Source organism: Pygocentrus nattereri, chromosome 3 (genome assembly GCF_015220715.1).
Source record: "Pygocentrus nattereri isolate fPygNat1 chromosome 3, fPygNat1.pri, whole genome shotgun sequence".
NCBI lineage: Eukaryota > Metazoa > Chordata > Actinopteri > Characiformes > Serrasalmidae > Pygocentrus > Pygocentrus nattereri.
In genome coordinates this window covers 2,968,508-2,974,987 of record NC_051213.1, presented here as the reverse complement: position 1 = coordinate 2,974,987, position 6,480 = coordinate 2,968,508, and the positions used below count along the sequence as shown (strand labels likewise).

Sequence of the window (6,480 nt, the reverse complement as noted above, 5' to 3'; positions counted from 1 at the left end):
AGAGAGAGAGAGAGAGAGAGAGACAGAGAAAGAGAGAGAGACAGAGAGACAGAGAGAGAGAGAAGCAGCTTTCTGGTGTGTTCTACAGTAAAACCACATACTTACAGGTAACGCTTTCTTTCACAGTCCCTTAAGGAGAAATTCCATAGATTTTTTTAAAAAATTCTCTGTAATTAAATGGTTGAGAGTGATTTGGAGTTGGTTTGGTGTGAAACTCTCTGTTCTAGATAAACGTACTGAGTCAGAGCTGCTCACAGTGGTGGTGATGGGAACCAGACCTCCCTCTAAAAGCTCCTCACAGAAAGTTCCTACATGAACTGGTTCTGAATTCACTGCCTGATGACTGAGACGCTGTTTTCTTAGAGTTTAGAGAACTTCAACTCCATTCATGGTGGCGGGAGACATGCAGGGCGCTGTGCGGCAAAATAGTCCCCAAAGAAAACTCATTATTCCATATTTTCCACTGTTTTCCATCATCAACATTCCATATAAACTCAGAAGACATGTGGGAAAAAATCTGAATTGTTTCACACCAAACCACTCAATCACTTTGTTTACTCTTTGTTTACTTTTTCTCAAACGCTCAATGATGCAGACATTTTTGTGGAAAACATGAGGAAAAGTAACACTGCGAATTTGAAAACCTATATCTAGCTATCAAAGGCTAAAGCATACTGCCAGAGCAGGCATGTAAAATGTTGATGACCCAATGAACTGAAGTAGACGTTTGCTTTGGCGCATTATGTTTGCAGTAAACGAACATGTTAAGTTCCAAATTCACAGACAACAAAATGTTCTTAATTTGTTTTTGGCTTTGAGTGGTTAGAGGGTGACATACTGCACTCAGTCAGGGACAGGATCTCACTTTTACACGTCCTCGAGGTCATCTTTTCACCAGCTGAAGCCCCAGAGTGAAACAGTGGTGCGCAAATAATGAACTGAAGGCTTGAGGCATCAGCGGATAGCAACAGTAGCCAAGCAGTAATTGGAAGGCGGAAATGATTTGATTGGCCATAAAACAGTGACAGCGCTCACAGAAAATAAGTCAGATTTCATTATCTTAAAAAATGCAGTTTAATAAACACTCTTCCCCATCTGATGGGCAGGCATGTGATCAGTTGTTGTTCCACCTTCTATCCATCAACTTAGTATCTAGAACCTTTTGGCCACGACAGTGTAATTTAGTTAGGCTGACCCAGTACTTACCCACGTTTTAGCCAAAATAATTATCTAGTAGTTTGGAGTTTGTATGTCATACCTACCTGTAAATGCTGTGAACTTAGGGGACTATAAAAGAACGCATTACTGATTTACAGACAGACAGGCCACAGGTGAACGAGAGAGAAGATGAAAGTCCTTATTTAACTGCACAATGTCTGTTTAAAACAGCCAGATTGTCTTTTGTTGGGTGGCTAGTTATTACAATCACTAGAACGTGATTCGGTGGTTGGTTAGTGTAGTGGGTAACACCTCTGCCTTCTACACTGTAGACTGGGGTTCAATCCCCACCTGGGTAACCACCCTACACTATACCAATAAGAGTCCTTGGGCAAGACTCCTAACACCACCTGTGTAAAATGATCAAACTGTAAGTTGCTCTGGATAAGAGCGTCAGCCAAATGTCGTAAATGTAACTTGGCTTTTCATTACTCTGGGAAACCTTAACACAAAAAAGTAAAAAAAAAAAATAAAAAAAAGTGATCTCTCACACACACCTCCCCATTCTCTCAGTCTGCCTGTCATTTCTTCATCAATCAAAAGGTTCATAAAGATATTTGTGATATTAACCTCTGAGCTTTCACCACTTTTTCCCCCAAGCTTTTGATTGTAATGGTGTACCCAAACTAAAAGGGGGCGCTGTTCCTGGATACTTTGGACTACAGTCTTGATCTTGGTCTGGAATGATCCACCACCCAAGTAGTACTTGCTCTGTGAGGGTCCATGGGGGTCCTGACCACTGAAGAACAGGGTAAAAGGGGACAGAGTTGAGCAACCGTCTAAGCATTGGCCCTATCAAGAGATCACAAGTTCGATCCCTGGTGATGCTGCAGTCGTCCGTAGCCGGGAGTCCAAGAGAGCACAATTGGCCTCGCTCTCTCTGGGTGGGTAGGATAGCATCGTCTGATTGGGGGAGTCCTAACTAGTGGGTGGAATTGGGAAACAATTAAAAAATTGGGTAGAAAACTGAGCAAAAATTTTAAAAAGGGGGTAAGAAAGTATCAGAGAAACAGATGGACTACAGTCTGTAACTGTAGAACTACAGAGTGCAGCTATACAGTAAGTGGAGCTGATAAGGAGCACAGATGTGATGCCTGATCAATGTATATTGCGGATCCTGTGGCTTAATCAATTAAGGTGTTTTTACACTGAGCCGTTCTGTAGAGCACAGAACAGTACAGCTATTAATCTGAGCCCAGGACTATCCATGTGCTGACCGAGGACCCGTGTCCATGAAAGTAGGTGAGGTTCTAGCTTGCATGGTCACGGTTTCTTCATCTAGATTTAACAACACGAACAACAGCAGTAACAATGGTGGAGCCTCAAGCTCTGAATGACCTTCAACTGCATTCAACTGCATCATCTGGCACTGCATGAGGATTTGACCAATCAATGTTTAGCACCACCACTAGCTCCACTCATACGCTCCAGCTCAGTTGGCTTGGTACCCCAGCAAGTCTGTCAAAAAAGTCTTCAAACAACTGATCATGTGTTCACACTGCAGTTCACACTTAACAGATTTTCATGCAATAAACAAACACAATTTCAGAAGTGCTTGACTGTTTGTACTGCCAGTGTCCTAGAAGGTACAACTGCACACTGCTGCCCTCTGCAGACTATATAAGATAACACATTCCAGCCCGTTGGCTGTCCGTATTTCTTTCAGGCAGCAACCAAGTCCTACATACAGATACAAAGACACTGCAGCGCCCTCTTGTGAACCTGCTTGTGAAAGACTCCTCTCAAGGGCCAGTTGTTGATATAATAAGGGTGATAAAGGCGGCTTTCCCATCAGTCTTGGCATCAGTGCTTTCATTTACACATCATTTTCGCAATAACATGTTCACTTATATCCACTGGTGGACAGTAACTGAGTAACTGAGTATCTGAGTAAATGTAATTAGTTTCTGTACTTTAGTATTTTTGGTGTATCTCTACTGAAGTTTCTCCGTTCTGGACTTTTTCCTTTCACTCCACTACATTTCAGAGTCTAATATCCGACTTTTTCCTCCTACATTTTGAGAAATCTGTCGTTCCTTTTGGTTTCTGTGTGTATAAAAACGTAACATGTCAAAACGAAAGAAGCGCAAAGCCAGAGCACCAATCAGGGCCCAGCGGTCACTTTGTTTAGAGCTGGTTTTGACCTGTTGGTCATACCGACCCAGTGCAGCACGCGGTTCAACGTCAGCGCAGCAGCGTAAAACTTTGGGAGAGTCTGTTCAACATAAATGATGAACTAACCTAACTTTGTGTAAATAGAGCACAATATAGAAATATGTCCACATATGCAGTCGAGACTGACGCGGCTTTTTTCTGAATTTCTACAAACACCATTTCATTTTATAGTAAATGAGTTTGGGCTGGTTTATGTTTATGAACAGACGCCTACAGATCAACATAGTAAAGGAGCTCATCTGTGATCCTGAGTTTAAAGCCAGTTTTTATTCAACTTAAACTTGGAACTAAGTTGAATTAATTACTCTTTTAGTACTTTTACTTTATACTTAAGTACATTTGAAGGTAAATACTTTAGTACTTTTACTCAAGTGGAGGTCTAAAGGGAGGAACTTCTACTTTTACTGGAGCAATATTTACCTTGGGGGTCTAGACTTTAACTCAACTACATGGTTTGTGGACTTCGTCCAGCTCTGATTATATCTGTGCAATTCATCTTCTTTACCCTAAACGTGCTGAAAACAGTCTGTCCCAGACCAAGAGTACCACGCACTGTGATAAGAGCATGGAGGGGGGATTAAAACACAGTCACAAAAAACAAGCTACCAAATCACACTCAAAAAAGAGGGTTCTTCAAGGGTTCTTTAGTGAAGGTATTGGTTCCACATTGAACTATTTCATGCTTAAATGGTTCTTTGCATTGTAACAGTCGTGGGCTGGAGGGTCGAGAACTGGCCCTGTGACCGGAAGGTCGCCGGTTTGATCCCCAGGGCCGACAGTCCATGACTGAGGTGTCCTTGAGCAAGACACCTAACCCCCAACTGCTCCCCGGGCACCGTGGATTGGGCTGCCCACCGCTCCGGGCAAGTGTGCTCACTGCCCCCTAGTGTGTGTGTTCACTACTGTGAATGTGGGGTTTCACTGAGCTGATGGGTTAAATGCGGAGGTGGAATTTCCCCGTTCTCCGTTTTTTTTTGTGTGGTGACAGCGGTTCTATATAGAACCATGAACACTCAGAGCACCATCTGCTTGCTTAAATGGTGCATTGCATGGTGAACTGGTTCTTCAGATTGATGGAAAATTGTTGTATATGGTTCTATATAGCACCAAAAAGGTGCCATTATTATAATGTCAAGCTTGTAACAGTAAAAGAACCCTTTTTATGAGCTGCACTACAGTTCCCAGCATGCACTGCAAAGTAACGTGTGCTTCCACCCCTTCCACAACAACAATCTAAGGGACAGCACTAATTTAACTGAAAGAAAAAAAAAGAAAAACAAACAAACAAACAAACAAAAAAAAAAACAGGTCCAGTTCAAGCGAATAAAGTTTATTAAAAATAAATAAATAAATAAATTACACTGGAGACATTTAAAGTGGTTTAACGGTATCTGCAGCTAATGTGGTCTATCGTTTTATATAGAACAATTAGTTTTAATTAAAATTATTTACATTTTATTTAAATTTATTTTTGAGCCATTCAAGTAATTAGAATTTATAAATATTTTATTTTTGAGTCGTTTTGAGTATTTAGTGCCTATTTTGCATGTTGTGAACAAACGGCCAGTTGTAATCACGGCAAACTTACGTAAAATGAAATGAAAACACAGCTGGCCCACAGACGCGTTGAGATTTTTTAAATCTGGCCCTTTTAGTGGTCGAGTTTGACACCCCTGTCCTAAAGGAACGTTAGAGAACCACCTGAAGCTACCCTTAAAGACCAGCTGTCCCCATCTGAGACCCTGCAGTCTCAGCCTCAGACACCCAGTTACATGTACGACGTCACAGGTAAGATGTATATTGTACACATTCCTGCCGGTTCTGCGAAACCTCTCTCAGTCGAACAAGCAAGAACCGGTCGTTCCCACCCAGGCGGCCTGTCCTGTGCCGTTTTCGTATTCCAGAGCATCCGATTTCCCATATTAAGGAATCGCAGAGCTGGATCAACTACGCCTAAAGTTAGCAGAGAAAGCAAGAAATCCTGCTTCATTAAAGAGGACCCTGGGACCAGACTTGGGGACCCTGCTGAAAGCGATGCTTTGCTTTATCAGAATCATCTTCTGTTTAAATTTTACGCTGAATACCAACGTGAAACAGCACATAGAAAATCACACCACTGAACAGAGTTTTTAGAAAAAATAAGATTTATTTAACATGCGTCCAAATGTTACTCTTCTCATCTGAATACTTGCTGTAGCCAGTAACAGCTTCATCGACAGCTAAGGAGCTTTAAAGACTTCTAGCTAACGGCTAACCTAGCCAGACACAGAGACCAAAAAAAAAAAAAAAAAAACCCAAATATGAGTTTGTGTGTTCTGGACAAATTAAAAGTGAAGCATCTAATACAACCAAACAGAAAAAGGGTAACCAAACTTTACAGACTAAAACCAGACTGACTTACACACCACACCTCTCTCACACACACACACACACACACACACACACACACACTCACACAGTAAAGCAGAGGTATGGTCTGTAACATAGCATTAGTAATGATTGCATGTTGCTGCTGATTCCTAGGCTCCTCCCCCTTCCCCTGATTGCTCGAGATCTACCACAGTTTGATTGAATACGTTGCGAGGTACTGGATCTCTGGAACTGTTGCGCGAGTATGTATATATAAAAATTTACAGATTAAAGAAATTCACCCACAGCAACATTTTCCAAGCGAAAACTCTGGCACACCAGCGTTTTAACCCTTCCTAACCATCTCATTAACTCCAATGTCTGTATAATAAACATTATGTCACTCGGTCTCGGTGGGCCGGGCGTGATCTCACGAGGAGAACACCTGGGGACGAGCGCGAGGATCTCTGCGCTAAATGTGGGTGAGAACAAAGACGTCTTAGAGTGGGAACCAACCGAGCTGGAAATTTCAAAACCAAGTGAGCACCAAGTGGTGGGTTCGTCACCTGTCGTCAGCCCACGGACGAAAAATGTTGAATTTATGAAATAAACAGTAACTGTGAGTTAAAGCGTGGTCTCTGTAGAGGATGTGCTCAATAAGAAAAACCAACAAAATATCATTTCACCATTGGTGCACAAACGTGCACACAACAGTAAATACACAAAGGTGGTCAGACA

At 42.0% G+C, this 6,480-nt stretch overlaps 1 protein-coding gene across 2 annotated transcripts in view; it reads right to left on the bottom strand.

Annotated features, from left to right (window-relative positions):
* Positions 1-5,519: 5,519 nt before the first annotated feature.
* stub1 (STIP1 homology and U-Box containing protein 1) overlaps positions 5,520-6,480 on the bottom strand; it is a 19,562-nt gene continuing 18,601 nt past the window's right edge. For both annotated transcript variants that reach the window (XM_037537270.1, XM_037537269.1), the window contains exon 8: positions 5,520-6,480. This exon is cut by the window's right edge and continues 1,295 nt beyond it. The gene's annotated coding sequence lies outside the window, so the exon portion shown is untranslated.